The sequence below is a fragment of the Antechinus flavipes genome, chromosome 2, assembly GCF_016432865.1.
Source record: "Antechinus flavipes isolate AdamAnt ecotype Samford, QLD, Australia chromosome 2, AdamAnt_v2, whole genome shotgun sequence".
NCBI classification, from domain to species: domain Eukaryota; kingdom Metazoa; phylum Chordata; class Mammalia; order Dasyuromorphia; family Dasyuridae; genus Antechinus; species Antechinus flavipes.
This window is the reverse complement of record NC_067399.1, coordinates 86,524,914-86,552,844: the sequence shown is the minus strand read 5'-3', so window position 1 is coordinate 86,552,844 and position 27,931 is coordinate 86,524,914.

Below are 27,931 nucleotides of genomic sequence, written 5' to 3'. Positions count from 1 at the left end.
TCACCAGTCATGGTTCTCCCTGAGACACAATTTTGTTTTGTTTGTGGGGGAAATCTGGAGAGCTTGGAATTTTCTGACCTATTCCTCCATCTTCCCAGAATCTTCCCTACCTCCCTACTGATATTTTCATGGGCACTATACTTTTGTTCTGCTTTCTAGACTCAGGATAAATCATTTGTCCTTGTCTTTTCTGTTTTTTAACATTAGATTTTCTTTTAATTAATAAACATTTATTTTCTCTCCCTTCCTTCCTGAAAAATCAAAACAAACCAAAAAAATAAAAACCCTTCTAAAATCAATCCTTGTGATAATAAAGGATTCTCAAGCAAAACAAGTTCTTATAATGGTCATGCCAAAAATTATTGTGCTTCTCATTTTACATATATAATCCATTTCTTCTCTGTCAGGAGGTGATAACATGCTTCATTATAGGTTCTCTAGAATCATGATTGAGGTCCTCACATTCTCTAACTCACTTTTGGACTTGGAACAGTTGGCACTTAAGCAGGTTCTTCTGGAAAACTATCTTCCCATTCCTTAAATTTCCTGACTGTTCCATCCTAGACCTGTCACTAAAGGCCATCCCAGAGAGAAGGGTGAGCAGAATGACCTATTTTTAACTTATAACCATATATGCTTGTCTAGGCCATAATAGGTGAAAAGATTTTGATGTTAGTTCAGCCTATATCACTGAAGCTTCTTTTCAGTCCCCTCACTGGTATTAGTGCCTTGTGGATCTCTCCCAAGAGCTACCATTTTTGTTTCTCAGAATTATTCTATTCAGAGTCTCTTAAATCACATGAAGTAATCTCAAATTCCCTTTCTCTACCAAACCTCTCCCCAAGTGGAGAAAACTGCAGAACAGCCTCTTTGAAATCTTGTGTGGTCCTTCACTGTGGTCATTCTTCAAACATTTTAATTTCCTGTCCACCTGTTTGGCTATGGCTCTGATTTCTCTCAGCATTTCTTTGTCCAAGAGCAGGCAGACAGGTTATCTCTGATTGAGCATCTGGTAGCCATTCACCTTTATGGTCACTGAAGCAAAAAATTAATTTCACTTGTTTCTTTAGCAATATCTGCTTCCTTTGACAGCAAGTCACTTTTATCATCTCTTAAAGCCTTATGACTTTTTTCCCAGCATATGCTCTCTGGGTCACTTTTTTTAAAAAAATTATTTTAATTTTGTTAAATGTTTCTTAATTTCATGTAATTTTCTTTCTCCTGCCTATCTTTCCCTCTTCCTTAAGGAGGCAAGCACTTTGATTTTGACTATGTATGTGAGGTCATGCCAAACACATTTCCATATTAGCCATGCTGCAAAAGAAAACACAAAATTTAAAAAAAGAAAAATTTTAAAGTATTCTTCAATCTGCATTCAGAGTTCATCAGTTCTCTCTCTGGAGGTGGATAAGATTTTTCGTCATGGATTCTTTTGAATTGTCTTAGATAACTGCTTGATTAGAGTAGTTAAGTCTTTCATAGTTAATAATCTTTATAATAATGTTGTTATTGTGCACAATGTTCTTCTGGTTCTGCTCACTTCACTTTGCATGAGTTCATATAAGTCTTCCCAGATTCCTCTGAAACCAACTGTTCTTTATTTCTTATATCATAATAATATTCCAAAACAATCATATACCACAACTTGTTTAGCCATCTCCTAATTGATGGACATCTCCCTCAATTTCTGATTTTCTTCATCCTGAAAAGAGCTGCTATAAATATTATTAGTTTGTTTTTAGTGAGACAATTAAGGGAAAGTGACTTGACTAGGGTCACACAGCTAGGTAATGATTGTTAAGTGTCTGAGGCTGGATTTGAACTCAGGTTCTTCTCACTTCAGAGCCAGTGCCTTATCTGTTCCATGTAGCTGCCTCTTATAAGTATTTTTATGCAAATAGATCCTTTTCCTTTTTTGATCTCTTGGGGATACCAACTGAGTAGCAGTAGTGTTGGGTCAAATAATATACACAAATAAAGAATTTTGCTTTTTGGGATAGTTCCAAATTGTTCTCTAAAATGGCTGGACTATTTTACAACTCCACCAATAATGCATTAGTTTCTGAACTTTTCTATATCTATTTCAGGATTTGTCATTTTTCTTTTCTGTTATGTTAGACAATCTGATAGGTGTGAGGTGGTATCTCAGAGTTGTTTAAATTTGCATTTCTCTAATCAGTAATGATTTAGAGCATTTAAAAAATGTGATTGTTGATAGCTTTTATTTCTTCTTAAAACTTCATGTGCATGTCTTTTGACCATTTATCAACTGGGAAATGACTCTAATTTTTACAAATTTCATTCAGATCCCTATATATTTGAGAAATGAAACTTTTATCAGAGAACCTTTCTATAAGATGTTTTATTTCATTTTCCTACTTTTCTTCTAATTTTGGCTGCATTGATTTTTTTTTGTACAAAAGCTTTTTAATTTCATATAGTCAAAACTATTTACTTTATTTCTAATAGTCTCTATCTCTTCTTGGGTCACAATTTTTTTTCCTTATCTGTAAAGGGTACTTAAAGGTACTTTAGACTTTTACTTTCTAAGATTCTGCATCTGCTTCCAGCTTAGCTTTTTGCATCTTTTCTTTTCATCTAATATTTGCTAAAATATATTTGAACATGGAATCAGCCATGTCTCCTTCTCTCTAAGAATGGCACAAATACCTGGATTTGGTCTGATTAGCATAGGGGAAGTGAAGAAATCAGGTTGCAGCCAATTAAAAAATTTAATACCTTTAAATAAAATTCGAAAATATGTTTAAAGCCTGATTCTATTCAGGCTTAAAGCCAGAAAGAAAGGTTAGATGCCCTGAAAGCAAAAGTTGATTGCCATAGTCATTTGAGGATATCTTTTGTCTGTTAAATGGAGCTGTGGACCCCAAAGTTTTAAATACCTCAAGGCATTCTGGTCCTGGTCATGAAAGATCATGGTAGATCTTCTGAGGAGGAGAAGTAAAGAGCTGGAGCTGTGAAACGAAACTAAGAAAAATGACAGGAGTAAAAAGGACCATGATGACTTCCAGGAGCAGAAGGTAATGACCTTAGACAGATGGACTCAAGTTCTCTGTCAGGCATGAATGACAGCCATAGAGTGCTGGATTACTTTTGGGAGAATGGTAATGAGGTAGGACCTGGGAACAAATAACTACTGAAGAATGCTATTTGGAAGAGGTTCTAGCCAAGAAGCATTGAGGCATAGAATCCCGACAGAAAAAAGTGAATTTTAAGTTATTTCCCCTATTCAGAATAGTACTAGAAGTCATAAGGTGTATAAGTCCCTGGGAATGTGATTGGGTCACTGGACTAGAATATCTTGACTGTCTAAGGAAACTCGAGTTCTTTTACCATTAAGGATAGTATTCTGAGTCATCAGCACTGTACAGATGTCTTGAGGAAAGCCAAAGACATCTGAAAAGGGAAAAGGGAAAATGATTGTTCATTGTTCTCCTTTAGAGACCAAGTTTTTGTAGTTGATTGATTGCTCTATAAGCTACTAAATTTGATCATTTTATGAGTCTTTAGACCCATTCCCTTGCTACAGTTCTACATAGGATATTATTGTAAGTCATGAAGATTGTACCTGCAGAAAGGTAGAGAGAAAAGGGCCCTTGATTCTTCAACAAACTTTGGATTTCTTTCCCTTGATAATGGTAGTATTATAAATATGTATAGTTTCCTGGGACAGGAGTTGGAAGTACACTGAAAAGGGAAGGATGCTTCTTGAATTTCTACCATTTCAAATATGTCTTTTCTATATAAATAGAATCTCTTCTGTATTTGATATTTTGTGAGCCTGAATGCTTGTGACAGATAGTCGATGGCCACATTTGGGAGAGTAACATATACTGATAGTCTCAAGTTTCATCTGAATGGAGGTAAATAAGCCGGGGAAAAAGAACATTTTCTAAAGAGTAATTGGGGGTATCAGGAAAATGAAAAAACCTAAGGGTTAGAAACTTAGGTTTTTGAATCAAGGCTTAAGAATTGAGTATAGGCAGGATCAGATTTGGGAAAGGAGAGGCAGATTTTGGGAAAAAAGTTTTTTATTTAAATTTGTAATTATCTATAGCCTTCTTTATTATAAACCTGAGCTGCTGAGTTCAATTGCCAGTTCCCTGTCTCTTAACCCCTGCTGTAATACCCTGACTTTAGTTCACCGTATACTAGCTAGAGAGAGTTTTACATGTCAACTAAGACCTGGTAGTGAACAGTGTCCCAAGGCAGGAGGACAGGTTCTAATCCAGGTCCTAGTTATAGACAATCCTGTTCTATATCTTGAGTTATATTTACAGAACACCCAAATAATGGATTAGGACTTGAAAAAACCCCCCAACATCAGTCCGAATGGTTATTTGGCATCCTATCAATATGTTCTTGGTCCTTAACCAAAATTAACTGAATTTAACGGACTCTTTTCTCCCGTCCAGAATTTAGTAAAACCAATCTGTGTCTATAGACACAGTCTCAGAGTTTATCTTGGCTTTTTAACAACATCGGAGAAACTGCTCAGGAAGCCAGATGGGATGTGCATGGCAGATCTCTCAGTTTCTCAACTAGATAGAAGGTTAGTCAGAAGAATCTCTATTTTTCAGACTGTCCATGTAGTCTAGAGCTTTTTACTATTTTGTTGGTCTCCAGTGTTGTTCTCTTCTTCTCATAGATAAGTTTTCTCTGTTTTATTCTCTATAAAATAAGTATCTTAGAATTTTGAGCTGTGAAAGGAATCTTAGAGATAGATCATTACAAACTAACTTTCCTTTTACCATTGAGGGAACTGGAACTCAGACAAGTGAAATATCTTGGCCCAAGTCACACAGGTAATAAATAATAGAGCCAGCATCCAAAGCCTAACCTTCTATCTTCAAATCTGTTTTTTTTCTAATTCTTCACTGCTTTCTTGCCCCTTATGGAGACCCTGGATAAGAGGCATTATAAGGTAGTTCTCAGCTCTGGTTAACTCTCTGCTATATTTAGAAAAAAACAAACAAGCACATAAATCTTCATGTCTCTATGAAATTTCACTTTTGCTCCTGAGAAACCCTATCCAAAAGACTTAGGATACCACAAACTGAGTCACATTTGTGATTATGCTCTCTTTTTGAGGGTAAGGCATCTGGATTCTGAAGGCATAGATGCAATATAATGAATGGAGATGAGGGCTGGAATTTTAGGGAGGATGCTTTAGATAATAATAATTAGATGTGCTTAGATAATGACATTTTGTGTTTCTATAGCAACCCAATATTTATAAAGTCCTTTCCTTACAATGCTCTTCCCTCTGAGATGAATAGTACAAGTATTATTCCATTTTTATAGATGAGGAGACATAAAAGTCCATGGTCACCCAGCTAGGGAAGTGGCAAAACTGGTACTCATGGAAGAAATGGTGATACTTTCTTATTGATAGCTTACCAAATTTTGATCATAAATCATAAATTTTGATTCTAGCAAGAAATAATTGGGATAGAGTGAAAACATGAAATAAATTTGTGATAAGAAAGAGGTGATTAGCTGACACAAAGGAAGCATAGGAATATGATGGTGGGGTGGAGCAATGGGTGGGAAAATGGACTTGGAGTTAGAAAACCTGGCTTTGCTAGCTCAGAGCAATGAAATGATTTGCTCAAGCTAACATATCTATGGGGGAGATGGTGTAGGAATTCAGGCTTCCTATTTTCAGCAGAACTAGTGGAGAGACCATTGGGCCCAGAGTGAGGAAGTGAATTCTAATCTAGCTTCAGATACTTTATTAGCTGGGCAAATCACTAAACTTCTGTTTGCCCCAGTTTCTTCAATGGTAAAATATAGATAATAATTGCATCTACCTCCAAGGTAGATGTTGTGAGGAGCAAGGGAGATAATATTTGTAAAGAGCATAGTTCTTTGTGTTTAATACATGCTTGTTTTTTTTCTTCCCTTTTATTCCCAGTTCAGGATCTTTCTTTTATACCGCATTGTCTCCATATAACACTTTGGCTTGGAACTTTGCAAGAGGGGACTTTGGAGGAGACCAGAATCCTTCAATTTCTATCACCAGAGTTTGCTTTCCACAGTAACCTGCAATTATAGGAATGGTCCCAAAGTGTCCTGGAGGGACTGTGAAATATGACATCCAGTCATGGAGTGAGGAAAACAACAAGAATCATGAAAGTAAAGTGGAAAATGACATTTTAGGAGGGGTGGACGGCTGGAAAAGAAGGAAACCTTCATGTAGTGACTACCAATGGACAACCTTCATACTGTTCTGTTATGAGCCCTTCATGTAATTTAATTTTTTTCCCTTTTTTATAAGGTAATTGGAGTTGACTTGCCCAGGGTCACATGTCTAGAAGTATTAAGTATCTGAAACTAGATTTGAACTCAGGTCTTGGTTTCAGGACTAGTGTTATATCTGCTGTGCCATATAACTGTCCTTATGTAATTTTAAAAGGACAAATTGGAGAAGAACTGGCTGCTTTGCAATGGTGTGAATGGATGGTGATCTGCCTTCCTGCAGAGAGTCCTTCCTTGATGACATTCCAGATTCATGGCAGGCCTGAAGGACTCATTCACACCACTTGATCTGCCTGTCTGTTTTTTCTATTCTTATTCCAGGACAGACTCAAGTACTTATCCAGCAAGATGTGTCCTTGAGGAAAGCTTTGAACATTTCTTTTCACTTCTAGCACATGTCATCCTTGACCTAAACCCCCAGATTTCCCTTCCTTATTAAAACATTTTTACATATTCCAGAATACTGGAATGAGTTAGTATATATGGATTCTGATCCTACCTCTGACTCTTACTAGCAGCAGCATGGTCTTGGGTAATTCACTTAACTGCTAAACCTTGCAGGGTATTTGTGAGGATTAAATAAAGTTATCTCCAGGAGAGCAATTTGAAAATTAAGGCACTCTACAAATATGGCTGCTCTTATTTTCAGAGTGCTTGGTCTTGACGAAAGCCCCTGCCAGAACCAGAATCCAATTCCAGTCCTACGACCCATTTATCATGGCATGGGGAAGTTGCATGTGTATGGACCAAGACTTGGATTTCTTTCGGCAGCGCTAACGCCCTTCCCCCTTCCCCACCCCCATTGCCTCCTAATGGGCAGGCACATTATCACACTGGCCAGACTAACACAAACACCCCAATCTGGCTGTACTCCAAACGCCAGATGCGCCCACAATTAGTGTCAGTCTGGAAAATGTTCCTACGTCTGGAAGGTCAGTGTCAGCTGGACGTGCCCGCCATGGCCCCCCCCCTCCTTTCTGTCAGCTGTTGGGAGGATGGGGGGAGCCTGGGCTTGCCACTCTGTCAACAGTCTTAGCCTTGGAGGTCCCAGCCGCAGGAGTTTAACTGGGCTCTGGACCGTTGCCGTTCCAGTGTCTGTAGAGTCCAGGACTACCTTGTTGCTTTTGGAGACGGATAGAATCTTTGGTGTGGGAGGTTTAAAATTTTGGAGGGTACCCTGAGGGTGTGAGAAAAGGGAAGTCCTGCTGGTTTATAACTGAAAACAGTTTGTTCTCCTTTATATTTGCAACGTGTTCATGTCTCTTTTGATTTTCTCACCTCTCCTGTCGCTTTTGGTATAAAAAGGAAAATTAATAATAATATTGTGATGGGCTTCACTGCCATATTTGTAGAGCGTTCTGAGACCCAGTTCTACAGTTCTGAAGAGCTTTCATGTTCCCATTCATGGAGACTGTGTGGCCCTTTTCTCTAGGCAGTAATGAAAAATTAAATCAAATTGAGTTTGATGTCTACCTTATTGATTCCAGACCCATTCCGGTAAACTGTGACACTCCAGTGACCTGCCAATTCTACACATTAGAGGCTCGATTTTACACAAATGCTTCGTACCAAAGGCAGGAGCTCATACCTCCATTGGCAACATCCCACTGAAGAGGCAGATCCTGCCAGGAGATGAAAGCTGCTAATGAAGATGTGTTCCAGATGATATTTATGGTCACTGTCGGGGGGAAAAATGGTATATTTCACAAATAATTTCATGGGAATGACATCGAAAATAGGGTATGATTTTTGACATGCAGCCCTATCTCTAACCAGGCCCCCCTTTTTTTGTAGATACCACTATCACCCTCCTTTCAAAAGGTAAGAACCCGTATACTTGTTTTCTTGGTTTGATGGTAAATACTTGAGTACCAAGGAGAACCTCATGGCCTAAGGGCAGAGTTGGGATTTAGTATCCTCCATATGGAGCTTGAATCTATCTTGGAGGTAGCTACAACCACTTTTACTTGTCGTGCAAAACACAGAGGTGAAGGTATTTGCTAAAGATCATACAGGGAGGTGGTAGTTGCTAAATCAGGGTTTATAAACTCTGACCGCACTCTGAATTGGGAGATGTTTTAAATATTGCTTTTTTGCCAAATATGTAGTCTCTGCTATTGTTGGGAAGACTGAGGCTAGTAGATTATTTGGAGGTTTTGAGCTTCAGCAGAGTTTGTAGTGAGGGGGTGTGTGTGTGTGTGTGTGTGTGTGTGTGTGTGTGTGTGTGTTTGTAAATGCCAAATTTTGCCTACAGAGCACAAATGCTGTGTAAACTAATGGATCAGAAGGAAATAGAGAATATTTAGTCCAACTCCTTCATTTTGGGAATGAGGAAACTAAGGTCCATATAATAGAAATGACCTATCCCAAATTACATAGCTAGTAAGTGGCAGGTAGGGACTCAAGGTTCTTTGATAATTCTAGCATGCTATGGCCCTATAATTCAGGGTAGACTACTTTTTTTACCTTTCAAGGAAAGTTTAGATTGAATCAGGGAACTCAATGCTCAGATGATTGACTTAGGTTCCCAGTCACCTGACTCCTTTCTGAGGCTTTCAAGCTGCAGGCCATTATAGACAACCCAGAGATGGCAAAGCTGTGCTAAAACTTTGCTGACATAACTTATCCTTTCTGCTACAGTTAAATAAATTTCCTTTTGTTAACCATCAAAGGTCAATCAATCAATAAACATTTATTAATCACCTATTCTATGTCAGGCTCAGTGCTTAGCACTGAGGATACAAAGAAAGGGGTAAAATGGTTATGTTCTCAAGAAACTCACAGTCTGGGGTGGGGGGGAGACAATATGCCAATAACTCTGCACAAGCTATGTTTTCAGTTCCTTCCAATTTTGAGCCTGAGATAGCAGAGCAGCCTGACCCAAGCCTGGTTTGCTAAACACGCAGTCACTGTTTGATCTGGGGAACCCATTTTTGTCACCAGTATGTTATAGGGAATTCCTTTCAGACATGGGTTGGAGGAGTTTTCTTCCAAAAATTAAATTCTTATTCTGTGAATGAATCAAGATGGGAGGCGGGAAGAGTTTGCAAGAGGGAGAGAACGATGAGCACTGGTTTGGGGGTGAGGGAGATAAGGGCTGGATAATGAGGCCTGTGTGTGTGTTGGGAGGAACTTCATGGTGTTTTTGAAGATCTCCATGTTTCAGTTTTCTTATCTATGAAATGGGCATTGATAATAGCACCTATCTCACAGGGTTGTTGTGGGGAACAAATAAGATAACATGTAAAATGTTAAAAACATGTAAAAAATGTTATAAATGCTAGCTATTACTATGGCAAATAACCATTGTACTTTATTATTTAGTAAATAATTCTCACAATTATGAGGTAGATGTAACAAATATATGTGTGTGTGTGTGTGTGTGTGTGTGTGTATAGTTGTACGAATTAGGATTTTATTGATGTAGGATATTATTCCTAGTGTAAGTAAGTTGAATCTTATCAGTGTTGGTCAGTTTGTTCTGTAACTTAGTGCCTTCCAGTGCTCCTGGAGACACTGAGAGGTTGAAAAACCTTCTGGCTAGTGTGTATCATAGGTTTCTGACTTCTACAACCTCTACCCATGATATGAAGCTGCTTCTCCAGATATTACAAGTAATTACAAGTAATTCCCCCCTTCCTTCCTTCTTTCCTTCCTTCCTTCCTTCCTTCCTTCCTTCCTTCCTTCCTTCCTTCCTTCCTTCCTTCCTTCCTTCCTTCCTTCCTTCCTTCCTTCCTCCCTTCCTTCCTCCCTTCTTTCTTTTCTTTCTTACTTTCTTTCCTTTCCTCCCTCACAATCTGACTTCTCTTTGTGCTCTAATTCAGCAGGAGTTCAGAGCTTGTGAGTTGAGACAAATCAGTAGAGACTGGAACCAAATTAATAGTGAATGGAGCTGAGTCAATGATGCCCAGAGCTTAGCCTATGGGACTGGGAGCCAAGTCAACATAACTAAAACCCACTTTGAAGAGGAGGACTGATGGGAAATCATGGCTCTTGAATTGCAGCTGTGACACTTTCTTGTAGTGGACTTTTGATGTCTGGGCCTAAGCTGTCTGTCTGGTTTTTAGTGAAGCTGCTCATCCTGAAGTATTCTGAAAATCAAAAATATAGCTTTTTCACTTTCACTCATTTTAGTATTTAGAGAGACAGACAGACAGAGAGAGAGAGAGAGAGAGACAGAGAGAGAGAGAGAGAGAGAGAGAGAGAGACAGAGAGAGACAGACAGACAGACAGACAGAGACAGAGAGAGACAGAGAGAGAGAGACAGAGAGAGAGAGAGAGAGAGAGAGAGAGAGAGACAGAGAGAGAGAGAGAGAGAAAGACAGAGAGAGAGAGACACATAGAGAGAGACAGAGACACACATACACAGAGAGAGAGACAAACAGAGAGAGAAAGAGAGGACAGAGAGAGAGAGAGACAGAGAGAGAGAGAGAGAGAGAGAGAGAGAGAGAGAGAGAGAGAGAGAGAGAGAGAGAGAGAGAGAAATAGAGACAGAGAGAGAGAAATAGAGACAGAGAGAGACAGAGAGAGACAGAGAGAACACAGACAGGGCCCAGAAAGTCATGCAGGAATAAGAATGGGCTGAGAGGCTATAAAGAGAGATGTATAGAGACCTGTAAAGAGATGACCAGAAAAAGACTGAAACATTAAAATAAGAAGGGAATGAGGACAGGGGAGGTCCCCTGCAGACTTAAGGGTACTAATCTGATCCATATAACATACAGATCAGTCAGTCAATAAACATTTACTAAACACCTACTATGTGCCAGACACTGGGGATACAAAAAGGAGAAAAGATAATCTTTGTCCTTAAGTAGCTTACAAATTAATGGACACAGGCCATAGGTCACCTCATCCTGAGAACTGGATGCCATCTCTCTCGTCTCATAGCCAGCAAGCCCAGAGAACAGACCCAAAGGCATCGTTGGTTCCAGAACAAACTGGTCACAGTTGCATATTAGGGTTAGGGTGATGGTTGGTACCAGAAGGAAATCTAGCAAAAACAGTTTGAGAACCAAGCCCACTTTCTCTGTATCATACCAAGTGTGCACATCCCCAGCCTCCACTTTCCAACGACTCTGGATCCTCCCTTCCCACCCCCAGAGAAAAATATTCTTTCCTCAAATTCAGTACAGGGACTTATGAAATCCAGAGAACTCTAGCATGTCCCCTCCCCCAAGCCTGTTGCTAAGAATATTTAATTTTAGAAACTCTCCATGAGACGCCACTGCCTTCCCTGAATGATAAATCATTGCAGTTTAAATGAAGGTCAGCGACACAGCTTCGTATTTCTCTTGTGATTCAGGGCTTGTGAAATCTGGGTTGGTTTATGTGGACTGAAATTTCTCTATGAATATCATTCCCTGTGGAAGGGACTGGAGAGCTGAAACCGCTATCCATCTGAGCTCTTCAAGAAAGCTGTGTTCCTCCCAATGCTGTCAGAAGCGATCCCCAATCAATTCTCTAAAAGTCCTCAGAGAGGTTCCATCATGCCTTCCACACACAAAGTTCTCGCACACAGAGATATTACCTTTCCCAAGGTCCAGAATTATGAATTTTCTGGTGGAAAGGAAAGAAGTAAAATCCTGAAAGGAAATGTCGTGTTTTATAGTATAAATGTACTTCCTGCCTCCCTCAGCACTCTGTCAAAGTCAAAATAGAGCATTTAAAGTCATATGTTTATACTATTTTCACTTTTTATGTTGTTGTTTTCTCGTAGTTTTCCCCTTTTGTTCTGATTTTTCTTTTCCCAAAATGACTCATGTAGATATATGTTAAAAATTGATTATATACATGTAACATATCAATTTGCTTGCTGTCTTGGGGTGAGTGGAGTTAAGAAATGCAAGAAGAAAAAAAGTTGGAATTCAAAATTTTTGAAAAATGAATGTTGAAAACCATCTTTACTTGTAATTGGAAATATAATATAACATTAAAATAAAAAAAGAAGACAAAATAAAACGTAATACTTCAAGCCTACCCATTTCCATTTTAGCCAAGTCTGGGTCTTTTTCATTGTCTTTGGCTTATTATATCTTACTCCAGATTATCTGGGGATAATCTCTTAACCCCACCTTAGGTTTAGCTTCTGTCTAGCATGTCCTTAAAAGGGAAGTACTCATAAAAGGTGTTCAGTATATAAGAGATCAGGAATAGGACAGCTCTTTATTCCTTCCACTGCTTATAATCCTAAAGATTCATAAATGTTCATTGAAAAGAGTTTAAAGCATGAATACAATAACTCATGTCCAACTCTTTATAACCTCATTTTGGTATGTGATTATTTTTGTTTTCTTTTGGCAAAACTATTGGAGTTGTTTGACATTTTTTTTCCAGCTCATTTTACAGATGAGAAAACTGAGGGCTGGGATCACACAGCTAACAAATATTTGAGGCTAGATATGAACTGAGAGGCTCAGGAACTCTCAAATTCTGGAGACAGACACTCTTAAAACGTCTGTCTTTGATGATTATTGTTTGGTCACTCATGCCTCAGAAAGGAGTCAGAGTAGAGGAGGCAATTATGTACTGTTTAGGAGCCTGAATCTCACAGTAACCTCAGGAAATATGTGCAGTTATTGTCCCTGTTTTAAAGATGGGAAAACTGAGGATTAGAAAGGTTTAATGCCTTGAAGTCTCGGGCATGATCTGAATCCAGGTCTTTCTGCTTTTAAATCCAGGAATCTATTTATTATGTCTCACTGTCATACCTGGACTCAACACAGAATACTGTAGATGGGCAGGGTTTGCCTTCTTAGGATATGATGTCAAAAGTTCATAATGGAACACCGCCTTTGGCTAAGGGCCTGCCCTGAACACTCCAGACATGTTTTTCTGGGGGTCAAAGAATGATAAATCTGGCCATAGCCCAAGGAGGAAAAGTTTGTCCATAAATGAAGTCATAAGCCAATAAGAGTCTCCTGGAGAAGCAGAAGATAAGGGTATTGATTCTTAGCCAGAAGCTAATCTAAAAATGAGAGAATCTGGGCTCTGTTGTCCCAGGGGATGAAATGTGAATATATTTGAACTACGGTGTCTTTCTGTCTTCTCATTCTCTGCCTTTCTCTAAGTCTTTCTTTCTTTGGATATCAATAATCTCATGCTATTCATTGGAACTGCTGGTCAATGAATTAAAAACATGTAGGGTTATAATATAATTCTACTAGTTGATAAGACTTTTAGAATCATGGTGTTCTTCCTGCTTGGAATGCTTTGCCATTTTCTGTTTTCCTTTTCAAATCCTAATCATTCTTAAAGACCTAACTTGTCCTTCATGAAGCTTTTCCTGACTGCAGAAGACCATATTGATGTGTTCCTAAGAGCTCTTAGAATCACCTCCAAAGAACAATTACTATTCTTATTACTCATAATACTTTTTTCTAGGTTAAGATTTCACATATTCTCCTCAATTAGATATTAAGTAGAATGATGTGAGTCCTGTCTTATACTCTATTAAATTTAGAATTAGAGGATATAGAGGTAGAAAAAAACCTTAGAAATCACCTTCTTCAAATTATTTCATAATTTTTCTTTTTAAGCTTTTAATTGACATCTTGTTTTATTTTTTAACATCACCCCAATTTCTGAATATGACCCCTTTCCCTCCTTTATTCAGTTACTTGTTCTAACAAAGAATACAACAGAAAGGGGGAGGCAAACGGTTCATTAAAACTAATAAATACATAAGCCAAGTCTAAGAAAATGTACAGTGTTCTATAATCATAGTTCTCTACTTTTATCAAATAGAGAAAAATATTTTCTCATTTCTAGGAGCTAATCTAGGTCATTAAAAATTATTCAGGTTTTCAGCTTTTTGTTTTTTCTACTTAAATTGGTAAGGCCATTATGGATATTGTTTTCCTTATTCTGCTTACTTTTCTCTGCATCAATCTTCCCATGCTTCTTTGAATTCTTCATAGTCATCATTTCTTGCCCATCTTTCAAGTAGTCTTTGGATCTCTGGGCTGAGAGGTTTAGAAACTGCCAGTACTGTTGCTATTTGAGAGATTCTTAGACCCATTCTTGCTTTGTTGGTGCTGGGTCCAGGACCAGGGCTAGGATTGTGCATTGGGGTCCCACTGAAATATTACAGACCTTTTCTACTGACCTTCTAAGTTGTCTTCAGCTGGAAAATTGTTCTTTTTATATGTTTTGACACTAAAATGTGTTTAAAGTCATTATGAAAAGGAATTTGGAATGGTATGGGGGAGAACATGGCAAATTCCATGCCTTTATTCTATCATCTTGGCTCCCATACTCATCAATTCTTCAAGGTAGCAATATGTCATTACATACTTCATTTTAGTTAGCCATGCCCTAATGGAGACACATCTATTTTGTTTCTAGCTGTTTGCTAACACAAAAAAAGTGCAGCTATAAATATATTGGTGTATGAGGTCCCATCCTTTATGCATCTGACCTCTTTGAGGTATAAGCCTAACAGGATCTGTGGGCCAAAAAATATGAACATTTTAGTCAGATTTTAGCATAATTCCTAATTGCCATTTTAGAATGGTTGGGCCAATATAAATTAACAGGGTATTAATGTATTCATCTTCTTACAGCCCTTTCAATGACAACAACAGGCAACAAGCATTTATTAAATTCATAGTGTATCCTAAGCTTTGTTTTAAGTGCTGGAGATGCACATACACTCAATATTGATTATTCTCATATTTTGTTATCTTTTTCCAAAAAAAGAGGCCTGAGGTGAAACTAAAGAGCTATTTTGATTTGCATTTTTCTCATTATTAATGCTTTAGAACAATTTCATATGGTTGTTAATATTCTGCAATGCAAATATTTTCATTCCTTGTACTTATATTCCCAGTGTCTAGTAAAGTGTTTGAACATAAGCACTTAATAAATAATTTTTGCTTGATTGATATTTGTATCAGTTCCCTATGTAACTTGAATATCAGACTTTTATCTGAAATATTTGGGGTAAAGTTTTATTTTTTCAACCAACAGCTTTTAAAATTTTGGTTGCATTAATTTTGTTTTGTAAACACTTTTCATTTCCATATAATGGAAAATATCTATTTTATCTTTCGTGACTGCTTCACTCTCATTTGCTTATGAACTCTTCCCCTAGCTGAAACTATGAAAAGTACCTGATTTTCTTTCCTCCTCATTTTTTAATAGTGTGAACTTAAGGTTTAATCTCTGCTTTGAGTTTATTATTATACATGGTGTAAGAAGTTGCTTAAACCTATTTTCTACTAGATTCTTTTTCAGTTTTTCTGGTAGCTAGTTCTCTAAGAATTTCTTCCCCAAATAATTTCATAAGAATATTTAATATTCTCATGTTTCAGAGGGGAAATGAACAACTTACTTGAGATCACACAATCAGGGAGCAAGTGGCAGAAGTGAGATTTGACCCCCTGGCCTTTGGATTCCAAGTCAAAATGCTCTTCCTGTTGCCATGTAGTTGTTTTCCCTCCAGCATTCACCATAGGTCAGAGTAGGGGAAGTAATCAGGAAAGGCTTCTTGTTGATGTTGAAAATAAAAGCAAATTTGTGAAATGCTTAACGTGGTGCTATATGATATAATAGGGGCTATATAAATGCTTATTCCCTTCTCTTCCCGCCTTGGTTTTAGTGAATCCGCCTCTCCTGCAACTCTATCCTAAATTTTCCAACATATTTCATCAGAAAGAACTAAAAATTATGTGCATTGGATGCAGGCGAATGGAGACAATGCAGCTGGTTCCCAGGGTGGCAGGGGGCTTCAGGAGACCTTCTGGAAAAAGGTTCACATTCCCATCATAGCTTGGCAGAACAAGGCCACTCTGGGAATGCCTCTAGGCGTATTCTGTGTATTCTGTAAGGTGCGTACATAATTATTCCATTAAGAATGGGTTGAAGGACCACTGTCTTAGCTAGTGGTAAGCTGGTTGGGAATTGGCTTTCTCTTTTGTAACCACATGGGTACATTTGGAGGCACTGCGCTTCCAGTTCTGAAATAACTCACATTACATTCTTTTTTTGGGGGGGGGGTGATCACAATAATACTGACAGCAGCAACAACAACGGCTGGTATTTCCATGCAATACACATTGGTACGTTATTGCATTGGTACATCACAACACCTCTCTGAGGTAGGTGCTATTATTCCCAACTTGCAGATGAAGAAACTGAGGTATATAGAAGTTAAGAGGTTTGAATTCTTGAATTCAAATCCAGCATTCGATGTAGCTCAGAGTTGTGTGCTTTCTTAATTAAGAGTTTGGGCTTTCAGTCATGTCTGTGAGATAGATAGTCTCATCACCATTTTACAGATTAATAAACTGGGGTCGAAAAGTTAAAATAACTATTTCATGGTCACTGAATTAGTTAAATGGCAGGTTTGGATCCAAATCAGGATTCCTGCAGACCTCTCTTTCGCTTTATAAATGCTCCATACTGTTTCTGGGGCCCCATTAGTACTAAATTCTGCTCTACAGCTGCATCTTCACATGTCCCTGATCCTAGACCACTGGAGCCCCTGACCCAAAGACCTAGGGTCACAACACGGGGGATACAGCAGTGGTGAATGAGTCTGGCCTTTGAAAACAGCTCAGATACATATGGATGTGCTTCTGAGGTGGATTATGCCACAAAGAAACTAAATAAACCCAGGTAATCCAGAGCTGGATTTGCCTGTCTGCAGACTTGGTTAGCATATGTATATGTAGTGAAAGGGGAAGAGCTTTAGGATTGGGTGGGACTCAGGCCCACAGATTTTGGTGGGAACAGGGCTCTAGCAGTCTAACAGCTGACCCTCTGAGATTGAGGATGCTCAGCAGAAGTCCAGCTCTCCTACATTGCTGGCAGTTATTTTCTAACAAGGTCTCAATAAGGAATTTGGTTTAAAAAATTTGAGGAGAGCTGAAAGTCCATATCAAATCCTTCCCTTCCCCCAAACTTCTCTTTTATTTAATAATAACTTTCATTAGCATTTCAGGTGCTTTATATATCTTATTTCATTTGATCCTCACAGAAAGTCTTTGAAGTAGATGCTATTTTCTTGTTCTATCTTATAGGTGAGGAAAGAGATTATATGATTAAGTGCCTGAGTCAGAATTGAAACCCCTACTTTCCTACCCAATGGAACACAGAGTCTGGAGTTAGTAACTTGAATTCAAATTCATCCGCAGGCACTTACTAGCTGTGTGAATCTTGAATAAGTCACTTAGCCCTGTTTGCCTCAGTTTCCTCAAGTGTAAAATAAGGATAATAATAGTGCCTCCCTCCCAGGTTTGTTGTGAGGAACAAATGAGATAATTTTCTAGTGCTTAGTAAGAGAGGGAAGACCTGCAGGAACTTCCTAACTCAAGCAGTTGGTAATAAAGTTGATAATTTTTGTATGACCCGTGAATGGTGTTATAAATATCCAAATGGTCCTTGGCAGAACAAAGATTCCCCATCCCTGGCTTAGATGGTGCCGGCATATGGTAGACACTTAATAAATATTTATTCTCTTCTTTGTTTCTATTCTCACCTTCATCTCCTATCTCTAAATATCTTTTACCTGGTCCTGTCCCTAATGTCAACACTACATGGCTGGTTCCTGTGCTGCATTCTTGTTTGTTTAACCATCTACATGTCTTGGCAAGGATGCATCTGTCTATTTTTGTGCCTGGTTGTGTGTTCAGAGGATTTTTGTATGAATATCCCTTTGTACATTTATACGTGTGTGAGAGAGAGAGAGAGAGACAGAGACAGAGACAGAGACACACACACACAGAGACAGAGAAAGACAGAGAGAGAGACAGAGACACAGAGAGAGACACACAGAGAGAGACAGAGACAGAGAGACAGAGAGAGAGAAGACAGAGAGAGACACACACATACACAGAAGAGAGACAGAGAGAGAGACAGAGAAACAGAGAGAGACACACACAGAGAAGAGAGAGAGAGAGAGGCAGAGAAACAGAGAGAGACACACACACAGAGAAGAGAGAGAGAGAGAGAGAGAGAGAGACAGAGACAGAGAGACAGAGAGAGAGAGAGAGAGAGAGAGAGACAGAGAGAGAGAGAGAGAGAGAGAGAGAGAGACAGAGAGAGAGAGAGAGAGAGAGAGAGAGAGAGAGAGAGAGAGAGAAACAGAGACAAACAAAAACACAGACAAAAAAAAAGACACAGAGAGACACAGACAGAAACAGAGAGGGGCAAGAGATAGACTGTGAGCTGTCTGAAGCCTTGGCAACAGCTGTACCACTTAATACAGCAGCCAGATCAGCCTTAGCCACAATGTGGTACTTAAGAGGATGCCAGTTAAGAGACGAAGTTTAGCTTCAAATATCTCGAATCAAGCAGGGCTAGTTTCACCAGCACGCTCTTTCCAGGATTTACTGGTGAGGGAAATGACCTAGCTACAGAGTAACATTTGGGGCTGACAATAAAGTCTCACCTCCTTCACAGTCTTCCTCTATCCTATAGAGGTCTCAAAATTCCTACACACTTACAAACCCAAGAACCCAGGTCTTGACCTGAATCAGATGCCTTGTGTTCTATAATTTTGCAGGTAATTTGACAACTTCTGGAGGCCAGGCATTGTATTTCTGCTTCTGTCTCTCCTACAAGTCCCATTAAAGGGCTGGGCACCCATTAGGTGCTCAGTAAAATAGGGGCTCAGTTGATTGATTGATTGGTGATTATAAAGCCTGCAATTATCAGGCTGCAGTCCCCAAACAGGGGATAACTTTAAGCAAATCCGTTAATTAGGGGCCTATTTACAGTCCTATTGTGAAGGCTAATCATGTATTAGCTTAAGGAGGGGTTTGTGCTTTGCTGAGAGTTTCATTATGGGAAAATAATGACTGAGGGTGGGCTCCTGCCAGAGGTGAGCAATTCACACCTGATTGTGACAGACACACCCATTTAAGTCTCTGGGGCAAGCAGGCAGGCATCCAGGCAACAAAGAATGCAATACAGCTGGGAGCCTCCGGAGGAAACAGGTGATTAGAGTTGACAAATGTGAAACTAATAAGAAGTTACTGGAGTTGTTACTCTCCTGGGGCTTACGGTCCAAAGAGGGATTTAGAACACGCTTCAGAAATCCAGAATTCTCAGAGAAGAAAAGCACTGATTCTGCTTCTCTTCTGCTATGGCTGAGCATGGTTTTAGGCCTTGCAGCCTGGGGTTTAATTAGGGAGGATTCTTTTGGTAACTAGAGACAAAGCATCTGCAACCTAAGCAAGATGAGGTCTGACTCTGTTAGGTAGGGAGGTTGGAGAAGAAGGTTCTGAGCAGAGGGATCTGTCCCATCCTTCCTAAGGTACTGGAGGAGCCAGGGGCTGGCCTGAAGGGTTGGTGCTGGCAGAGACGTGGGCAGTGGGTGCATATGGAGGGGTCGGGTGCTTCTCGGAGAAGTAGTCGGGACAGGCCAGACTGTGTGCCACATTGTGGCTGAAGCTGGTCTGTTGTCAGGCCTGAAGACGGCTCCCACTCTGGGTCTGTCTCTGACTCTCTCAGTCGCTCTGCTGCTGTCTCTCTCTTTGTCTCTCTGTCTCTGTTTCTCTTTTTCATGTCTTTGACTGTTTCTGTCTCTGTGTGTCTGTTTTTCTGTCTCTCTCTCTCTCTGTGTGTGTGTGTGACTCTCTCTTTATCTTGTCTTTGTCTCTCTGTATCTGTCTCTCCACGTCTGACACTCTGTCTCTCTCTGCCTCTATCCCTCTAGTCTTTGTGGCTCCATCTCTATCTCTTTTTCTGTCTCGGTGTCTGTCTCTTTCTCTCTGACTCTGTTTCTCTTTGTCTCTTTCTTTGTCTATGTCTATCTCTTTGTCTTTCTGAATCTAACTTTCTCTTTCTAGTGTCTGTCTCTGTCCAGTGTGTCTCTCTGCCTCTCAGTGTCTCACTGTCTCTTTCTATGTCTCTGTCTCTCTGTGTGTGTCTCTGTCTTTCTCTTTCTGTCTCTCTCTTTCTATGTCTCTCTGTCGCTCTGTTTTTGTCTTTCTCTTTCTCTTTCTATGTCTCTCTCTGTGTCACTCTCTACATCTCTCTGTGTTGCTCTGTCTCTCTCTCTCTCTCTATGTCTCTCTCTATGTGTCTCTGTCTCTCTATGTCTTTCTCTGTCACTCTGTCTTTCTCTTTCTGTCTCTCTTTCTCTTTCTATGTCTCTCGGTCGCTCTGTTTTTGTCTTTCTCTTTCTCTTTCTATGTCTCTCTCTGTGTCACTCTCTTTCTACATCTCTCTGTGTTGCTCTGTCTCTCTCTCTTTCTATGTCTCTCTCTATGTCTCTGTCTCTCTATGTCTCTCTCTGTCGCTCTCTCTTTCTCTTTCTGTGTCTTTCTCTGTGTCACTCTCTTTTTACATCTCTTTCTGTGTCGCTCTCTCTCTTTCTCTTTCTATGTCTCTGTGTCTCTCTCTCCTTTCATTTCTCTATCTTTGTCTTTCTGTTTCTCTGTCTCTGTCTTTCTCTTTCTATGTCTCTCTGTGTCTGTGTCTATGTCTCTTTTCATTTCCCTATTTTTGTTTTTCTGTTTCTGTTTCTGTCTCTGTCTTTGTCTTTCTATGTCTCTATGTCTGTGTCTATCTCTCCTTTCATCTCCCTATCTTTGTCTTTCTTTCTGCTCTAACTGGCTCGGTTTTTTTTCTTCTCCTCTCCAAATACCTGGAATAAATATGATGGGGTAGGCAGAAGAAGAGTAGAAAGAAAGAGAATAAGAAAACTTGGCGCTCTCTCTGTAAGGCATCTGAAATTTCCTTCATCTTATTTCTCTTGGGAACCTCATCTAACTCTCAGGACTGAGATGGAGAGCTAGGGAGACAGATGTAGATAAAACATTCGTAAAGTGCTTACTATGTATCCGATACTGTGCTCAGTTCTAGGGGTATAAATGTAAGCAAGCAAGGTAGTAGTCCCTGTCTACAAATGGTTTACATTCTAATGAGGTGAAACCATATACAAAAAGAACCTTGAAAGAGAGAGGGAAAAGGGGGCATTAAAGTTGCAGCTTGGTTATAGAGATGACTCAGAAATGTGAAGGAGTCCTGAATCTAAGCAAGAAGAATCCAAATCCAAAAACTACCCATAGTATTTACAGGGGTCAGAAGCTAAGGTTTTGGTGGGCAGGAAGCGGAGACAATGACTCGGTGGAACTGCATAGCTCAGCCTGGAAACATGCAAGATAAGGCAGAAGTTGACCTACGAAAGTCCAGGCTAGTTCTTGGTGGGATGGCATTGGAAGTAAACAGAGAAAGTGCTAGGAAGGGTTTGTATATGGTCTGACCATTACCTGGGAATAGTGTCAAAAGAACTTACGTGTAATTGTGGCAATCTTGTATCTTCTTGTGCTTCATTGATTTTCTGATTCCATTTTTCTGTAAAGAAATAGATGATCATGTTGGTATCATGTTTATTGATATTAGTTTATTTCTATAGTCTTGGGAAATTCAGGATGAGATATTGGTGGGGGGAAGAGTTATTCAACATGGACCAGGCACTGATAGATTAAAAAGTCAGGATATCTCAATAAAGATAAAGAAGCTTAGGCCTTTGTCCAAAGATCCAGAATTGTGTCTGGGATGCCCAAAGGGCAAAGTCAGAGATTGAGGCTAAAGGACTCCCAATGAAGCTTTTGGAACAACGGCCAAGAGAAGTCGAGCAATAGTTGCTTGAAAAAGAAGCCTTTGATGCTAGGGTAGATTAGGTCTCTGTGGTTTAGATCAAGCTTCTTAATGGTCAGTGACCTTTAGTCAGTAGGGAATCCAAATGGATGCCTTTTAAAAACTGGGCAGGAGCCCTGGTCTCAACATTTCTGAAATCATCTTCTTTCCCACTGGAAAAAGACTAAAAATATGCGATCCAGAAGTGTATAACTTCTCTCAATTCCCACCAAAATCCGGGGGCCTTTTCAGGTACTCTCTTCAATGACCAAAATGCCCTTCCTTGACCAGTGTGAACAGCACCTCCTACTGACCATAAAATTCCCACAATAAATCAGTGACTAAGCCCATGTCAAATTAGAAAAAGAGAGGCAGCTTTCTCTGCACCAGGTCTGTTTTAAAGCTGTATTTCTTGATGAGTATTTTCCTGTTTTGTGAATCTCTGTCCCTAGAAGCCGATGATCCCTTCTCCCAGTATCGGGGCACATCTGGTTATGGGTACATATTGCTCAGCTAGAAAAGTCTGAAGACAGCTTGAAGTGGTTAGCGCGTGGCTCATGCCTGCCAAACCATTCCTGAGAATCTTGCTTGGGTGGATTCGGTTTTCTGTTTGTTTTCTGTTTTAGTACAATTTAGGAAGTCAAGTTGTGACAACCTTAGGGAAATGAGCTTGCCTTGAGCTCTTTGGTGATGGCAGCAAAGGCACTGACTGAAGTGTGTGTGTGTGTGTGTGTGTGTGTGTGTGTGTGTGTGTGTGTGTGTGTTGGGGAGATTAGGAAGAATATTAGAATATAAGACTATTTCCTTAGCATGTCCCACTCCTACTTACAAGAGCTTATACAAGCCAATATATCCTCATTCTAGGGAGAGAAACTGCCTAGGAATAAGGAGGGGATTCCTGAATAGGGGAGATCCTGGAGACTAGAAGGGGAGATAAACAAGATTTTACAGCTCAGGCAAGAGATGCCAGTCTTCCTAGCAAGCTGCTGTCAGTCCTACATAAACAAAATTATAGGGAACCTGGGAGGAAAATTTATACTACATACACTGCTCCTCTGTTCTTCCTGGGTGAGAGTATGGGGACCATACCTCTCCCTGTTTTTTCCTTTATTATTCCCATATTTTCTGTCTGGTTGTTTGTCAGCATATCCCTTATTCTCTAGCCCCACTCTCTGTGCTTAGAATTTATATTAATGGTGATCCAAATCATCTTGTCTCACTTTGGAATAGATTCAGAGCCACCTGCCATGTTCCTAAGACTCCCAAGATCTCACAAAATTCAGTGAAAATGGAAACTTCCTTCCACCTGATTGTTTTTTCTCTGCTCTAGCTTTTCTTGACTCTAACTTGTCCGTGTGCTATGTCTGGGTAGGAAGAAGCAAAGGGAGGACAGGGGAAAAGCAACAGAAATTTGGGTAGATTGTTAATGTTTTTGCGAGTAGATTTCTTAATTACACTAAAGCAACATTTTTTTTTTAATTCCAGTAGGGACATGATAAGATTAGGGAAATACTGTAGCATTACAACATTAGCATTTCTGTATTTCAACAGAGTGTTTGACAAGAACTCCCAAAATACCCTTGTGGACAAGATGAAGAAATATGAGATGGATGAGAATATCATTAGGTAGATTCATACCTGGTTGAATGATTGGATCCCAAATCTGGGGAGAACCCTTTACTGTAATGTTATTGAGGTCATTCTTTATCCCTGATTACATTCACTATTTCCATTAGTCCTTTAGACTTGATCTGACTTAATTCGAAAGGAAATAATAATGGAATGATCATCAAATCTATGGCTGGCTGGATGAAAGGAATAAATGAAAAAAGCACTTCTTAAGCACTTACTATGTGCTAGAGGACCCAAAGCTACAAGGGAATGCTAAGTTTTTTTGGATGACAGAATCTGTATTCAAATTAATTTAACAGAGCAAATTTCACAAAATGAAATTTAACAAAAGTAATAAATGGAAAATCTGACTTAGATCTAAAAAATCAATAGCTCGTGGCAGTTGTGGAGTGGGGGGACTTTGTGCTTTGAGTGATAGGAGGTCCTTATCCCTAGCTTTCTGGAGGAGTGTCAAGACTTTCTGAACTTTGATCTTCTAGACTGAAGATGAGAAAGTTCCTGGCCAGTACAATCTCAGAATTTGGCCATGAGGTATTCCTGGGTAGCATTAGCGTTAGGATTACCTCATTTGATCATCTAGAGAGAGGGAAGGAACTCTCTAATAGTAACTACATCTTAGAGAAGAAATGGATCTCAATATCTAGCCTTGTCGAGACAGAGAAGGAGAGAATTCCTATGGAGCATTAGGTTGTTGGAGCTTTATCTCTGGAATAAAGATAGGATTTACTGGAGAGGTGAGAGGAAATTTATTGACTGCAGACTTCTGTGAATCACCTAGAGTTTTTCTTCATTTTTTTTTTTTTGTGGAGTAGCTTTTAGCTTCTGTGTTTGTGTATAGAAAACTATACAACATTGATTGTATCCTGAGATTTTTTTTTAGGCTAGGGAAATTATGAACCAAAAACAAAGTGATTTTGGAGATTTATTTCTGAGATTGACCCTGTTCTTTTAAAAAAATAATTTACTTATAATACATATAACTTTATGAATCATTTTGGGAGAGAAAAATCAGAACAAAAGGGAAAAACCACGGGAGGGGGAAAAACAGAAAAAAGTAAACCTAGCATATGTTGATTTAACATTCAGTCTCTATAGTTCTTTTTCTGGATGCACATGGCATTTTCTGTCCAAAGTTTATTGGGATTGCTTTGGATCACTGAACCACTGAGAAGAACCAATCACACATCCTTGCTGTTATTGTGTATAATGTACTCCTGGTTTTGTTTGTTTCATCAGCATCAGTTTGTATAAATCTTTCCAGGTCTTTCTGAATTGATCCTGTTCTTTGCAATCTCAGATTTTGGGATGCTAGGTCATGGCTTAGACATGATTCCCGTATACTCCTTGGCATAATGCAGCCTCAACTATTTGATATCCAACCATCTAGAATGCTCAGGCATCCATAACCACAGGAGACTAGACTCAGATTAAATGGAAACAATTTATGATATTGAAGCAGCTTTTGAATATACAGCAACTCATGAATATAGCTAAATAGAGTCAGACTCCTAGGTTATACTTGATATGCCACAATTGTTTGTTTAAGCATCTAGAAGGAAATTGAAATGGGCTGCCTTTTGGGGTAGAGAGTTCTCTTCACTAGTGTCTAGAAATAAAGTTTGGATGGCAATTTGTTGGAGGATAATTTAAAGGTTAATTCTTGCTCAGCTATGGGTGGGCTTAATTGAGCTGCTAGTTCCTTCACACAGAGATTTTGTGACTCAGCTTGATTGGCAGTTGCTTCTGAGTGAGAGCCAAGGATATGGGGAAAGTAATGAGAGATTGAAAAGATAAGAAACAAAAAAGAGTTGCAGTAGAAGGCTGGGTAATGACAAGGGCTGAATACTATGTGTATTGTTTAATGAGTTCACTGAATTAGGTGCTTTTTAATAATTGTTTTTCTTTGCCACAAGGAAGGGTTCAGTAAGGGGAAAGGGAGAGTGTTGGAATGTAGGGACAAAAATCATCAATAAAAAGAATTAAAAACAAAATAGGAGATTTAGACTAGATGATCTCTGAGGTAACTTTAAGCTCTCAAACTAAAAACCAAAACAAAAATACCAAACTAAACCAAAAAAGCCCCCAAATCAGAAAACAAGAAAGAAAAGCAGAGAGAAGGAAGAAAAGGGGCAGATATGAGAAATTCAATTCAAAAAATATTTTATCAAGTTGCTGCTGCTGCTCCTGTAATTAAATCAGTCAGTGAAGAGAGCCTTGGGCCCAGAGTCAGAAAGACCTGAATTCAAATCCAGCCTCAGACACTTACTAGTTAGGTGATCCTGAGCAAATCCTTTGACCTTAATCCACGGGAAAAGGAAATGGTAAACCATTCCAGTATCTTTGCCAAGAAAACTCCATGGATGATATTGGTGTACTATAGAGCATGAGGTCATGAAGAATTGGAAATGATTGGATAACAACACTACTACTAGGAGTATTACGATGCTAGTAATAATAATCCACATTTAAATAGTGCCTTCAGGTTTACAAAGCCCTTTACATATGCTATCTCATTTGATCCTCTTTCAGTTAGTTTTTTCACCTGAAAGTGAGTATAATAATAGCTCTGAGGCAGAGAGAAATTAACTGACTTCTCCAAAATTACAAAGCTAGAAAATATCTGAGGTGATCCAAATCTAGTACTCTAACTAGGGTTCCAGATGATTGCTCTTTTGTAGAGCATCTCTCCATTCTGTCTCTGTGTTTCTGTCTGTCTCTGTCTCCTCCTCTCTCTTGAAATATGGTGAATGTGAAGTAAGCTCTTTCATATTTCCAGAAATCACTTACACACAGAAAGTAGCCTAAGGATATAATTGGAAAAGAAGGTGGGTGGATTGGATATTGAGCAAGAGGGATGTTGTTGGCATAGTATGCAGTGTAATGTAAAAAAGATCTAGAAGATCCCCACTTTTTGGCTAGAGCTTCTATAGGGAATTTATCAGAAAACATGGATCCAGATCTCAGGAGATGAGAAAGCATAATTGAGTTTCCATGTACACTTATGGAGGGGATACCTCCACTGATGACATCACAAAACCATTGTCTAGAGCACTGTGCTAGGGGCTAGAGAAGAAACAAAGGTAATTAGGATACAGTATCTATCTCAAGGAGGTAACAATTTTATGAAAGAATATATAACATAAAAATGTGGAAAAGAGAACTAGACATAATAACAATACTGGGAAGCATTTATATAGCACTTTAAAGTTTGCAAAGCATACAAATATAATCTTATTTTATCTTAACAATAATCCTGAGAAATAGCTTCTATTGTCTCCCTTTTAAAGATGAGGAAATTCGGATAGATAAAAGTTAAGTGCTTTAGCCAGGATCCTACAAATAAGTATCTGAGACAGGATTTAAAGTCAAGTCTATTTGATCCCATATTCAAGACTTTATCTACTTAGCTGTTTTTGCATATAAAGTATATGCATATAAATTCGGCCAGAGGAGGGAAAAATAATTTCTGATTGGAAGATTGGAGAGAACTTCATGTAAAAGGTGCTATCTGAATTAGATTTTGAAGAAAAAGAAACATTAAAAAAAGCTTCTTCTATTCTTATTTGGACTCTGAAATAGCTGTTTATTTCTTTTTTAATATAATGTTTCATTTTTCCCATTTCTATAATATCTGTTTTTTTAAAAATTTGAATTTCAAAATTTCTTTTGCTCTCCTCACTTTTTCCTTCCCTGAGACAGTAAGCAACTTGATATAGGATATACATGTGCAATTGTATAAAACATATTTCCATGTTAGTTATGTTGTGAAAGAAGACAGAAACCAAAAGAAGAAAAACTATGGGGCAAAAAAAGTGGAAAATAGTATGCTTTGATCTGCATTCAGGATAATTAGCATTTCAATAGATAGGGACATGGGCATTTCAAACATAGGGTAATAATGTAAGCAAAATCCTTTGGTGAGAGAGGATATATATGGAAACTGGCAAGGTATTCAGGAAATGATGTGAGGACAATTAATGTGAAATATGGCTATAAAGCTAGTGTGGTATCAAATTGGGGCAGACCTTGAATACAGCTTAATGAAAGAATTTGGATTTTGTTTTGCGGAAAGTAGAAAATTCTCTAGGGGTCAATGAGGGGGTTATGGATTGAGAATAAAAAGAGAATCAGTAAGAAAAGTAGAGAGAAGAAGGAAGACTGTTTCAGAGATCAGCAGTGGGGATGGCAGGTATTAGACCCTTTGGTGGAGGATGGTAGAGAGTGACTGAGAACAGTTAAATTATTTGACACCAATAGACCTTGTACCATTGATGCTATAACTCTGGAAAGCACTTGCCACTCCTACCCTGAGTAGAATTAGAGTATACTCTCTTTGAGGGCAGGGACTGTATTTTGCTTATTTTTTGTAATCCTGGTGCTTTGCACAGTGTCTGGCACAAATGTTTGATTGGTTGATTGGCTATGTAAT